General features: G+C 38.7%; 1 pseudogene across 1 annotated transcript in view; it reads left to right on the forward strand.

The window, feature by feature from the left end:
- LOC149231509 (ABC transporter G family member 42-like) overlaps positions 1–14,091 on the forward strand; it is a 273,301-nt pseudogene that overhangs the window by 174,522 nt on the left and 84,688 nt on the right. The gene's annotated exons all lie outside the window — the stretch shown is intronic.

Consider the following 14,091-nt stretch of genomic DNA (forward strand, 5'->3'; position numbering starts at 1 on the left):
AGAACCGCATGAAGCAACAGGTAGACCAGCATCGCTCAGAGCGCCAATTTCAAGAAGGGGATCAGGTCTTTTTACGGCTCCAACCATATAAGCAAACATCACTCAAAGACAAGGGGTGTCAGAAACTCTCTCCCAAATTCTACAGACCATATTAAGTACTTCAGCGCATTGGAGAAGTGGCCTACAAGTTGGCCTTGCCACCTACTGCAAAAATCCATCCAGTTTTCCATGTCTCATGCCTCAAGAAAGTGATTGGGAACAATTGCAGACTTCAGACCAGTCTACCTGAATTGACGAAGAAGGGTCCATCTGGCTTCAAACCGAACAGGTCCTAGACACACGAGACAAGCAACTACGCGGCCGCATGATTAAGGAAGTCCTCGTCAAATGGAAAGACACCTCTCCAGAAGATGCAACTTGGGAACCAGCCACTATTCTTCAGCAGTTTCTGCAGCTTCAGCCTTGAGGACAAGGCTAGTCTTAAGGGGGAGGGCATGTTAGGGTCCCACCCTAACCCCCTTATTTATGTAATGGGATCACGTCATAGTCAAGAGTCAATAAAGCCCATATTAATAATTGTAAGTGGTTAATCAGCAATTAATGACGGAACCACAGTTAGTTGCAAATGGGCCATAGTATTAGATAGATGGTATTAATAAAACCCACGGTATTGGCCCGTGGTATTGCATGTATGAGTCATATATAAAGGATAGAGACTCCCTGCGAGGAGCATCATGTCTTATTTTGTAATCGAGCTCTGCTCTATTGGAGGTTGCCCCCTCGAAGAGGCAAGTGAACATTACTCTCTGAATAATAAAATCATTGCTATTCTGTGTTCTGGGTATCTTTTCTTTGCATATTCTGTATTTGGGTATCATTTTGCAGGTTAAGAGCATAACAAAATATCCAAGAAATAGATCATAGATGTTAGCCAAACATCAAGAGTATTAATGTATCAACATTAGATAGCCTCATAGAATTCAAGAAGGTCAAAATGTTCAACACCAGGTGCATCTTTTCATCATAGGAGACATAGATCCAAGTCACTTTCATATGCATGTATGAGCCAATAAAGAAAGAGGCATTCTCATCCTACCTTAGGGCTTACCGAGACAATAGCTGAAACATACCATGCATACCTTGTGGTATTCAAATACCTGAGCACCTACTCATTAGACATAGGCCACTTGAAGCACTTTGTCATCTTTTCATCAAGTACCTCTTTATCTCTTTCCAGATCTGCATCTCAAGATGATCCTCAATAAGGATCTACACATCACATATCATCAAGGAGGTTAGAAACATCCATATCCTCAAATACATATGCAGGAAGAACAAGCAATAAACATAATCATCAGATCAATAAGTCTAACATGTAAGAAGCATCATAAGTCAAGGAATAGTTATCTTCAATGAGAGGTGATCCTCCCCCTCTTGAACCAGTCTTCAAGAGCCATCAATGTCCATGGTGCATATACCAATGTTTCCTTCAAGTATCCAACCAGATCTGCTAAGGATTATCCCATCTAGGACTTCATCAAATCTCCCACAAGTGCTTGAGCATCTTCACATAGATCATGCTAGAGTTTCATACATCAAATCTTAGGACTTTGCCATAAACAAGGGTTTTCTCTCCAAGCCTAACCTCATATAATCCATCAAACCCTAATCATCAATATGCCCAGGGTTTCTTCAAACCCAAGAATTCTTTTAGGTCTTCACCATCGTCCTCTTGCTTCCATCAATGGTGTCATCATCGGGGTGATCTCCATGGATTTTCTTCAACCTAGCTCTAATACCATGTTAATTTTTCTTAGGGCGACATTGTTCTTTACTTTGATAATTGCATTTCACCATTAATACTTTAAGTTCACCCCATATCATCATTACATTATTTAGATCTACACCATTATACATCAGCATATGCAATTACATAGAAAGAAACAACATCACCATCATCATCAATGCAGCGGAACATAAAAGGAACAGTAGAAGAAAGCATGCACACATATAGAGACACCAAGATTGGTCTGAGACCAGGGAAAAACCCACTATGGGGAAAACCCTTGCAAATCTTCTTCTTCTTAGATCATCATCAAATGATGCAACAAAAGAGAGTACAATGATCTATAACTATATCTATGTAGCAAAACAATAATGATAGCTATGAAACAAATCTAATCATGCTAGGAATCAGAATACTCATACTGATGGCTGTAATCTGCTGCCACAAATTGGTGTCAATTGCTGTATACTGTTGTCGCTGTGCTGAATACTATTGAACACTGATGTTACTGCCAATGAGCCCAATACATATGTTTGCAGTGGAAACTAACAAATCAGATCTACAGATTTGTATAACAATAGCGAGAAACCAGATCTACCTGATCACTGAAGCCAGCTAATGCCAAGATGTCAAAACCATAGAACTGAACTGGGTTGCTCTCACGTATATAGTATGTGAGCGACTATGATTGCAGAGTCGCTCCCAGGAGGTCTCTATGCATGCGACTCTGGCACTAAACTGTAAATAGTAAATACCCAAAGTCGCTCCCTAGCTGAGCTGTACGAGTGACCAACAAACCAAAGTCGCACCCTTGTTGAGTTGTGCGAGCACTGAGATGACAGGGTCGCTCGCAGGGTTACCTGGTCCGAGCGATTGGGGATCGAAACCTTTTGATCTGCCTTTGAACCCAAAGTTGCTCCCATAAGCCTCTATGCCAGCATCCAAGGGCCTATATTCACTCTCATAGGCTTATGTGCCAGTGACCAGGGACGAGAATGCCCTATTCTTTGTCAGCGACCGAGATCCAGAAGACCCTAACCCAGAGCGAACCTTTTGCCTATAATTTCGGGCCCTTGAACGAACTCCTTCTGTCGAACCTGTGCGAACCAAGACAAAAGAGAAGAGAAGATGTGTCCCAATGATCTTGATGTATCTTCTATTTATAGGATTTCCTGAGGGATCACTTAAGGTTAGGACTGACCCAAGCAGTTACTCATGTGGTTAGGGCCGACCCATTCCATAATACATGTATGAATAAAATAATTCATAACTGAACTTCCGCTTAACCAAATTGGGTGATTTGTAGGTCGATTTTGGTCCTCTCAAAAAGAGGAATCTAATGCAACCATTATTTTGGTCATTTGAGCTGTCCAAAGTGGAATTTTACCACATTTGCAAAAAGTAACAATTTAGTGAGTGAGAGTTAGGATTTAAATCCAACAACTTAGCCTCATATGCTAGATAAAATCAATATGCACACAAATAAGAGAAAAAAATATATGATTTTTAGAGATGGAAAAGAAGCAAAGGGCTCATGAAATCCCCTTTTAAATAAATCTCTTGATGTCTTATGAGATTGTTGGCTTATACAACTTGTGGGATCTTGGATATCCTTGGAGCTGACTATTCCAACTGAAGAAATCCTCACACTCCAATAGACTTGGAAACCTATCCTTTGAACACACAAATTCCTGCAAACCAATTGTTAGTGAAAAAGAGACTTGGCATGTAGAGGCCAAGTTGAGCTTTTCATTCAACAGAAAATAACAAGTTACAACAAGAGCACAAAATATACCAAGCCCAAAGGAGGTTTGAGATAGATGCAAATCTTCTTTCCTAGACAATAGTACTCTCAAGAAAACGCACAAAAAAAAGTAGATAATAATGTAAAATCAAATGAATAACAACATCAAATGAAATAGGTATACCTCATCAACCAAAGAATGCACCACAAGAGAAGCTAGTAACCCCAAAGACTTTCACTTTATTTAGCTCAATAACAATTTTGGCATAGTAACAATAAGCACAAGCTTCAAAAACCGTGCTCAACAATGAGAGTTGGATTACATTTATAAGAACATGAGAGAAAATCCCAATGTAGAAGTGATCAAACAAGTGGCATGAGGTGACAATCCCAAAGAGAAATTCGAATTTGTTGAATGGAGCTCCAATGCCAAGTGTAAAAATTGATTTCTGGCAAGTGGACAGTGTTTTTTCTTCCCTCATGTGCCAAGTGAAAATTTTCTCTTAGCTGCTGATAAATGGTGGGTAAAATGAGGAGCAAATTGCATGAAATCCTCAACAAATATGTGACAAATCCCTGTTGTGATGACACCATATCAAACCAAACCCAATTTGTTGTGCATAGAAGCTGCCAGAACTGTTGTGCATGTAGATGAGAGTTGTTGTGCATGTAGATGCTGAGGAAAAGGGCCTGCGTATAAGTGTAATATGGTAGGTATTTTGTGGAGACGTATCTCCATGAAATATTAACCCAATCTTTATAACCATACGCTGATTTCCTTTTGCAGTAGCGTGGATTTTTCTTTCATCATGTGCCTATTTATTTCAATAACCATGCATAGAAGAGGAGAGTGAGGTGGGGTCCATTTCCCGCTCACTTACTTTATCACTAGACTTTAACATACCCAAATTGAATTTAATTTAAGTCTTTAGCAATTCATAGCATTTCATGAACTAAACGTTGGACCTTTGTTGACTGCCCTAGAATTGGCACTTGGCATTTTATTTTGACTTGCACCTTATGTGGTGGGCCCACATGGTTGCCACATCATCGTTGATTTTCATTGAATATGCCATGTCAAAATTTGACTTATTTTGACTTTGGAAATTAAAAAAAAAAATCCTCATTTTTGCCACTGACATTAGAAAAAATGGCTTTTGAGGGAATAATAGCCATTTTTTGACCCTCAAGGTGGGTGCTAAGATAATCCTGGCCCTCTAAGGATGATTTTCGAGTAGTCACATGCCCCAGACATTTCCCAAGCCTACTTATTTACATCATTACATAGAAAATAATTAAAAAATCCTACTTAGATGTAGTCAAATTCTGCGAAATTTCAGAGATGACCTAGCATGGTAATATAAATTGACTCTAGACACTAAGATGCATTAGGGGTTCAACCTTCAAGCTGTCACCCCGGATTTGGGGTAATGCATGACTGAAAAAACCTAGAAAATTATTCGCAGCGAAAAAGAAGGAATAATTAACCAAGTAAAAAAAACACTCCAAGGTGTACTAGCTTGTTGATCGAGTCCCAACGCCCTAGGCCTATTTCATGGCTTTATTCATCATGCTAGTGACATTTATACAATATCACCATAGGGCTGCGGAATCTGAGGACTGAAGAAGACAATAAGAAGAAGTAGAGTTTAAAAACTCTGGTAATATGATGATGGTTGATGGTACAAACATCATTTAGTACATCCTTTTGCATGGAGTCTTCAAGTAATTCTCAGGTGCCACTCCAGTGGTCAACAGGCGTCATGGAGATGTCTAGGCAGGATGTATCTCACCTCTATCATTATTTCACCACCGAGTCCAAGAGAGGAAGATACTGTGCATGCACAATAGGCAGTCGATTAAAGCCAGAGTGGTGCAACGAAAACACAGTGGCACCTTTCTAAGGGTAGCATGGGAGCTTGGCATCACAGGAATTGGTATCTCAACGAACTTTAGGGATGAGCTAGTTGCTACAAGGGGAGGTCACTCAGATCTTCCATTGGGCTTTAGTGACTCATTGATGGTGTGGGGGATTTCATCAGCATTGCAGATTGGTCAGCAAGAGGATTTCAGGAGGAGCTCATGCTGGGGAGACTTCGTTCTCATATGGAGTGGGTTGTATCTTCGGGGGCCCACAATCAGAGTGCATGAGATGGACTACTCGATAGGGAAACTTCATGAGGATTTGGAGAGAGTTTTACATCGTCGAGATGGTGAGTGCAGCAAGGGGTGCTTCATTTTGATTAGGTTGGCTTGGGATGTTGGTATCGAGGGACTCCTTCACTATAGGACAGTACAGAGTTCAGGGATGATCCAATGGCACAATTGGGAGCTTGGTGAAGTTTGCAGTGACAGTGGGGATCCACCGTCAGAGAGGGCACTTGTTTAGGCATTGCTCGACGACAAGCAAGTTTTAGTGGGGAGGATTGTAATGTCCACAGTTTTGATTTTTCATCTAAGGGAGATAATGATGTTTATTGGAGAGGTGCTAAGCATAGCACAATTTTGTAACTTGAGCATTGGAGACATTTTTGGCATATGGGACTTAAGAGAAATGAAAATTATTTTACTAGTGGAATGTGGGGGCCACACCTACAAGAAATACACACCACTTGGAGAGAAAATCAAATTGCTAAGGGAAGGAGGTCGAAATATTGGATGGAGGGACCCACATGAGGAGGCAAGAAAAAATTATAAATAGAAGGAGCATAGAAGCTATTGGGGTTTTTGGTTTACTCATCTATTTCCTTTGTTACTCAAGCTGTTTAGTTGGGTCACAAGTGCTACTTAGCATAGAGTTCTCCAAGGGGAGAACTTACCCTTCTTTCACTAGACTTTGAGTGCCACCCTAGGGAGGTAAGATATTGCTACTTTGGTCAGAGGGTTTGTTGAGTATTTTAGCACATTTCAACAAATTCCTTCAACCAATTCGTACTCCAGGGAGGACATAGTACAAAAAATCATACTCATTTCAGCTAGTTTCCGAGGGTGTTTTGCTGGGAGAAAATTAATGGAGTTGCTTGAGGGGGAGTCTAGCCTTTATGGAAATCTTTGGAACTAGTGGTGACTGCTATTGAGGGCAACAAAATTATCTTCCCAGGGCCTATGCAGGGGGTCACTGGATAGCGTTTTTGTCGAGGTGGGTTCAACTATCTTGTGCTGGAATTTGATGTGAAACCTCTCCCCTACATCTGGAAAAATTTCCTATATCATTCTTATTGCAGATTGAGGAGAAATAAGAAGATTTTGCAGCATATAGAGCCACTGGGGACGCAACTTCTACGAAGGAGGGCGTAGCACCAATTTTGGGTAATTTCGGGAGGTCGGAATTAGGCCAAAACATTTCTGGGTTTTCTCGTTTAGGGGTCAAGGAGTTGGATCCTAGTTTTGCAGAATTTTTTGGGGAGTTTTGGCACCCCAAACAATAGAATTGTTGGGCACTAGTGGGGAGGAGTGAGTTGAAATTTTGGGTTCCGGGTGGTCGGTAGAATTTGCCAAAACCCTTTCTTGGATTTTTTGGGTTTGTGGTGGAGAGCCCACTTTAAATTCGATAAAATTTTCTGTGCACTTTTGGAGGCTCAAATAGGGGTTCCTTCCACCTAGTAGTTGTAGAAATTATAGGGCCAACGCAGTACATTGAGGAGAAGTCTACCTTTGCATCCGGGAAATAGTTTTCTGACTTGGGATTGTCTAGCTTGATTTGGCAAGCCCAAGTGCACACATTCCATGCATTGTACTCTCCTTTTGATAATAAAATGGCTCAGTTTAGCGCAATTTTGGTGCAACTTTATGGGTGTTTAATTGTTGTTTGAATTTTTCTAGGTTGCATGCGTATTTTGCTTAATATTGTTGTTAATTTTCCATTTGGATCATAACACAATTTTCTTGAGAGTTAAGGGATTTCCCCTAAGCATCCCCCTTCCTCATTTAGGAAGTGTCCCTTGTGGTACTTGAATGCAATGTTGCGAAAATTGTGATCGATATTAAATCAGCAAGGGAAAAAAATTGGAAAAAATCGTAAAAATCGGGAAAAAATCATAAAATACAAAAATATTCATTTTTTTTCAATTTTTTTAATATCTAAAGCATCTATAACATAAAATAAATACATTGATACGTAAATATGATAAAAGAACTAATATATAATATGTGTAATATCATTTCTAGTGCTACATCACACATAACATTGAATCATGTCCTGAATAGTAAGTCCTGACTCCTGAGTCCCAACTTAGCCTCAAAATATCAACAAAAAATATAATAAAGTATCTCATATCACGAGTCATAATGTCATATACAATGAAATGAACCAAATAACTAATACTATTGATTTCCTCTGCCCCTCTTGCGAGAAAATGCAATAGCTTTCCCTTTCCCTCTAGATGTAGATGCCGGTGGAGTTGGTAGTGGACTCTGTTGTGCTATAGAAGTTAAAGAACTAGGAGCTAGAGGAGGTAGATCACGTCCTCTACTAGTGTCAGGGGTAGCCTAGGTAGGTGGTGTCACCTCTCCTCCTCCTCCTCCTCCCCCTCTACGCCTTCCACTACCTCCTGCTCTAACCAATCATCGACAAACTCCATGAGAGGCCTCTCAGCCTCAACCCTCCATGCAGCAGTAGTGTCAATCCCATCCAATGAGATGGCCTCCATATAAAGTGTCCTCTCAAGTTGCTTCACCCATAATCGAAGATTGTAGTAGACGTAGACCATGTCATTAAGTCGCTGGGTCTCCAACCTGTATAAAGATCATAAAATAATAATTATAAAAAAAATATTATTTAATGAATTCAAAAAATTAATTGGAAATTTGGAATATTTTAAGTTTTAAATTTAACCTGTTGTGCTTCTTGTTGTGTATTTTTTCAAATACACTCTAGTTGCGCTCACATCGTGAGGAGCTACATGTTTGGCTGAGGATTCGAATGGCAAGCTTTCGCAGATGGGGTACTCTGGCACCATAGCAAGTCCACCATGCATCTACAACAAAATTACAAATAAGATAAACATAAGAAAAAAAAATGAAATTTGAAAGTTGAAGCAAAGTATGAAGTTATGAACTTGAAGAGAATGAAATTTGAAACAAACTAAAAAATACCTGGCATTGTAGTCTTCCTATCAACCACAGCCATCTCAAAACCAAATGTGACACCTGCTATCCTGTATATCTCCATTTCTTTGGAGATTTCTGCACGTTCTTCTGCAGATCGCACCATCCTCTGAACATAGGTTAAGAATCCATCCATGATTTTAGCATTAAATAAGAACCCACATAAAATGTAGGGTTCAGGTCTAAGTTGCAGGAAACGTGGGCAGAGGGTCCGTTTCTATATGGAAATGAAACGAAAATGGGGAACCCGTACGGTACAGCCCAAAAACGCGTTTTCGTCCGTACTGGCCCGTTTCTCGAGGAGGAAACGTGGCCAGTACGGCCGGAAACACGTTTCCGGGCTGTATGTCAGAGTTTCCTCTTGTAACTTGACTTTTTCTTGTATTTTTATTTTTTATTTTTTCGCTTCTAATTTTTTATTGGGCGACTCAAATATCCTCTAGATGCTTCTAGATGTCTCTCAAGTTATAAAAAAAGGAGTTTTTTGAGTGGGGCAGCTGAATGTTCAAGCCTATGGCCCTAGTGTTGATATGCAGTTCATGGAAATGTTAAATTCTTAAAGTAAAAGTGATATTCTCCTTTATTTTTCATTTTCATCCTTTTATTTAAATTTTTAACATTACCATGAAATGACTCAGGATGTTTGAGAGTGGTTTCACCCTCATTGGATTTCATATGGAGAAAGTAGAATTTTAGATCTCACTCAAAGTCCAGCAGAGTTATCTGTTTTTCAGCATTTCAAGATTGGGGGGATTGCAATGTTTCCATTGGATTTTATCATGTACTAGGGTATGGCACTTGTATTTAATCAAGAGAACCAAGCCCTCTATGCAGGGGAGACTCCCAATAATCAAGAGCATGTAGGGTACTAGGGTATGAAACTTGTATTTAATCAAGAGCACTAAGGTCGTTCGACTATGTAGGAGGAGACTCCCAATCAAACACGAGACAAGAAATTAGAAATTTCTCGTGGCTGATTTTGGATATTTCTATTTTCATTATGTGATCATTCATGAGTAAATGTGATGTAAATTTAAAGACTTATAGTTTATGCATTGACAATTGACAATTTTATCATAATGTAATAAATTAGAATGTATCATATATGCTTTATGATTGCACATATTTCTTAAATGTCCTAATATATATATATATATATATATATATATATATATATATATATATATATATATATATTCACGTTTCCTTGTTACCAAAATTTGGGGGGATCACGATTTGTACCCGTGCCCGTTTCGGAAACTCGTACCTGTTTCCCCGTTTCGTGCAACTTAGGTTTAGGTAAATCCCTGCAGCATGAATGGGACGATAGAGTGTGTTGTTCCATCATTCATCAATCAATTCCCATAGGAGTTGATTCTGAAACCCCTCATCTCCTTTATCATCATAGTAGGCCCGAATGGATTTTTTGGCCTTGTCCATGGCCTCATACAAATAGCCCATTGCGGGCTTCTCACCATCAACTAATTGAAGAACCTTTACCAAAGGTTCAGTAACGGTGCACACCTCCTGCCTTCCCACCCAAAATTCTTCCTGGTATGAAACTAATCTGCATATGGCCTCTCCCTCTGGTTTGTGGCTAATTGTCAAAGCATGCCACTCCTTTGAAAGAAACATTCTCTTCACATCCCACATAGAATTCAAGAGGGATTGAAGAGATATGAAATTTGTGGCAAACCGTGTAATGGAGGGGGACACCAACTCCTTGTTGTTGGTGAATTTTCTCATCAAGCTAAGCACAGATGCATGATTATATATAGATTTTGTAATGCTTTTTAATGAGTCAACAATATCTTTGACAAAGGAAATTTTTCCTATGTTCTCCAACATCAAATCAATACAATGTGCAGCACAAGGTGCCCAAAATAAAGTAGGATGCCTCTCCATAAGCATCATGCCCGCAACAACATAATTTGCAGCATTGTCTGTTATGACTTGGACAACATGTTCTGCACCCACCTCCAAAATAAACACATCCAGCAAATCAAATAATAATTTTGCATCTTTGATATTTGAAGATGCATCAACAAATTTCATAAACATTGTCCCCTTGGGACAATTAACCAAGAAGTTTATAATGGTTCTCCCCTTTTGGTCGGTCCAACCATCTGGCATCACAATGCATCCTGTTTGTGCCCATGATGCCCTAAACTCCTCCAATCTTTTGGTGCAGTCAACCTTTTCATCTTGAAGAATGCGGCCTCTAAAGTCATCATAAGAAAAGATTTTGTACCCTGGGCCAACATTTGCAATAGCATCAACAACAGGTTGGAAAAATGGATTATTCCTTGCAATGCTGAAAGGAATATCATTCCAAAGGAGAAACTTGCCCAAAAACTTGTCAGCTTGTTCTTTTTCATTTTTTTTAAGCATCGAAGTGATAGATGGTTGTGAACTACACATGGTTCTAGGAACAAAAAATGATGAGGTAGCTACAGGGTTGGTTGTGGACATTAATGTTGAAGTAGAACTAGTGCCACTTCGATATTCACCTCTTAACACTCCCTGCTAGTTGCTTCTTTAGATCTGCTTTGACCACTCTGTGTCGCTTTAATTCTTCCAATGATCTCATAGTTCTTCAGATGATTTCTGCATTTGTATTAGTGCAAGTCCCTACATCACATCCAGGGATTTGTGCAAGGTGATACTTCAATCTATAAACCCCCCTGACATATACTGCCCACACAATTTGCAAGACAAGTTCATTCTATCAAATCCTCCATCAGGTTCACCAAATTCCCACAGAGGGTCCAATTTCCTTGGAATGTTTGTAACTTGGTTGAACTCTTGAGTTTTAATGTAAGATGATGTTTGAAGTTGAACTTATGGCACAATAAGAATTGCAAGTTAAAAAAATAAAAATAAAAATTACATACATGACACAACACATTGAATTTTTGACCAAAAAAAACCTCAACTCAATCCAAAATGAACCCTCTCCACTCTATGCAACAAAAATGATAAACAACACCATCAAATCCACTAAAAAATCATTGGTAATCAATGGGTTATAGAAACCCAAGCAAAAACAAGAAAAAACCAAAACAAAATGGCCAAATTTGGTGCCCATACCTATAAACCACAGTTTTCCAAAGAAATTTGGTCCAAACACGAAGTTCTCTTGCTTGGGATGCTAAAATATCCTGTTTTTCTCTTTCTCTGTCCTAGTAGACGCCTTCCTCTCCTCCTCAGCTCTCAAATAAGTCTGATGTCTGCTAAAAATGACCAAAAAACTCATAATTTTCCTTATAAAATGCGTTGTCTTGGAGGTTAGCGATTTTTTCAGCAATTTTTTGGAAAAAAAGGTTCGTAAAAATTGCGCGATATTATCGGGAAAATGAAAAAATCGCAATTTTTTGATGTTATCGCGATTTTCGCAACACTGCTTGAATGATTCTTTTTTCTTGTCATTAGAGTAACTGTATAATTTTCATTTCATGCAATCTAGTCTAGCTTGAAATTTACTTCATGTAATCCTTTTTTCATTTCATTGCAACAATTCAGTGTAGCATAATCCCCTCTCATTTGCTTTCTAATTTAGTTAATTTTTCTTTTACATTTCAAGCAATTATCTAGATTATATCTAATCTTTCAATAGTTAGATTTGTTTTTTCTTTGCAATAATTAATTTACCTCCAACTTTGTTGGTTGAAGTAGAAACTTAGGGACCCTCTTTCTCCTAAGACTTCTTATTTTGAGATGAGGACCCAAACGAGGATAAGGCCCCAGGAAAGAGTTGGATTACAACTTGTTCCAATCTTGCAACTAACTAATTAGCAACTTAACTTGACTTTAAAATAAACCAAGAACACATTTCACTACATTCATCTTACAGCATCAGTGCTTGAATTTTTATCTCATTTTGCCTTCTTATCTTGCAAGGCTTATCTATTTTGGGACAATTGTCATTTTTCGAGTACACATATTTCATTTGTAAAGTATTTTGTTCCAAGTACTTTCCCTTTCAAGTATTTACAGTTATAAGCATTTCATATTGAGCATTCTTGTACTTGCTTATCCTTTATTGCCATATTTACTTTCCAAACATCTACATTTTGTGAATTTATCTCTTGAGCATTTATTTCCACACTTCACTTTCAAGGTCATCTCTTTTACTTGGATTATTTGCTTTACAAGTGCTTTACATTAAGCACTAGTCTACTTGTCCATTTGTTGCTATGTCTATATTTGTAGATGGTTATGCTCATGAAAGTGATGAATATGCTTTGAATTCCTTTGTTGCTTTTACACAGTGGATGTATCTTGGTCATTAATATTAACTCCTAGAACTTAATTTGTCTAGCATAGATTAGTTGAATCTTAGTTATTTATAGGGTCCACTCCCCTTGGCTTCGCTAGGAGTTAGTCTAGATGGAGGAGTTGAGATTTGAGTGACAACAACTCAACTTGAAACATACCCCCAAGGCCACACCAAGTGGAGTTAAATTTTTTGTCCATGATATCCCGGGTGTGGATTTAGACGACAACATGGGGTAGAGAATATCACATGGAAGGAAGAACCTTAGGGTTTTTCTTCACTCTTTCTTTGTTGATTTGGTGAGTACTTGATACCATACTTCGTTCTCCCTTATGGTTCTTTGGTTGCAGTATTATGTAATTTCATCAAGTCAGTGGATTTTGGATAGTGAAGGTTGTCTTCCATTGCAGTTCCTTCTTGTAGACCTTGAATCCATTATTGATCTTAATTGGGTGAGGGATTACACCCTCTTTCTGGTGCTAGTCTTAAACCGTAATATTTGAAGGAAATAAGCCAACTCCCTTTAGGGTTTTCTTCTTCAGCTCATTGGTTGCTTGATTCCTTTTCCCTAGTTGGATTTGGCACCGATCTTAATGTCCTTCCATCTCTTATTCTAAGAACCCTAAAAAAATCCAAACCCCATTTTACGAAGGCTACTGTCAACTTCACCTTGTGCTTCATTCATGGTCTAATCATAATAGGGAATACCCCCCTTAAGTCAGAGGAGATCCAACCTAAAGTTGCAGAGGATAGGTTGTTGAGATGACAATGGTGACCTTCCTAAAGGTTTCCTTCGGATTGTATCTTTTGGATTAGGGCTTTTATTACTATGTAAATATGGGCAGTAACACTCCTTATGAAAAAAATCATCATGCCAACTAGGTCTCCAATGCTCCAAGAAAGTGTTCCATCTAAACATCAAGATAGGGTCTAGCAATCCATGAGCAAGCTATCTCCAATGTGTATGTCCATCATGGTCTACCAAGGGTTATCAACACACCATGCACCTCATATGGCATGAAGTGTCACTAAGCATGGTGTAAACACTTTTAGAGTAACCTCAAAAGCTAACATTCTTATTATAAGAAAGGAATAAGATGAATATCTTGTACTTTTTAGTGTTACAAAGTTGTTGAATTTCAACAAATTTGTGATTTTTTGCTGAGTTATTTGTGAAAC

The sequence above is a fragment of the Pinus tabuliformis genome, chromosome J (assembly GCF_031772625.1).
Source record: "Pinus tabuliformis cultivar Carrire ecotype Pingquan chromosome J, CPIR1, whole genome shotgun sequence".
In the NCBI taxonomy this organism is placed as follows: Eukaryota; Viridiplantae; Streptophyta; class Pinopsida; order Pinales; family Pinaceae; genus Pinus; species Pinus tabuliformis.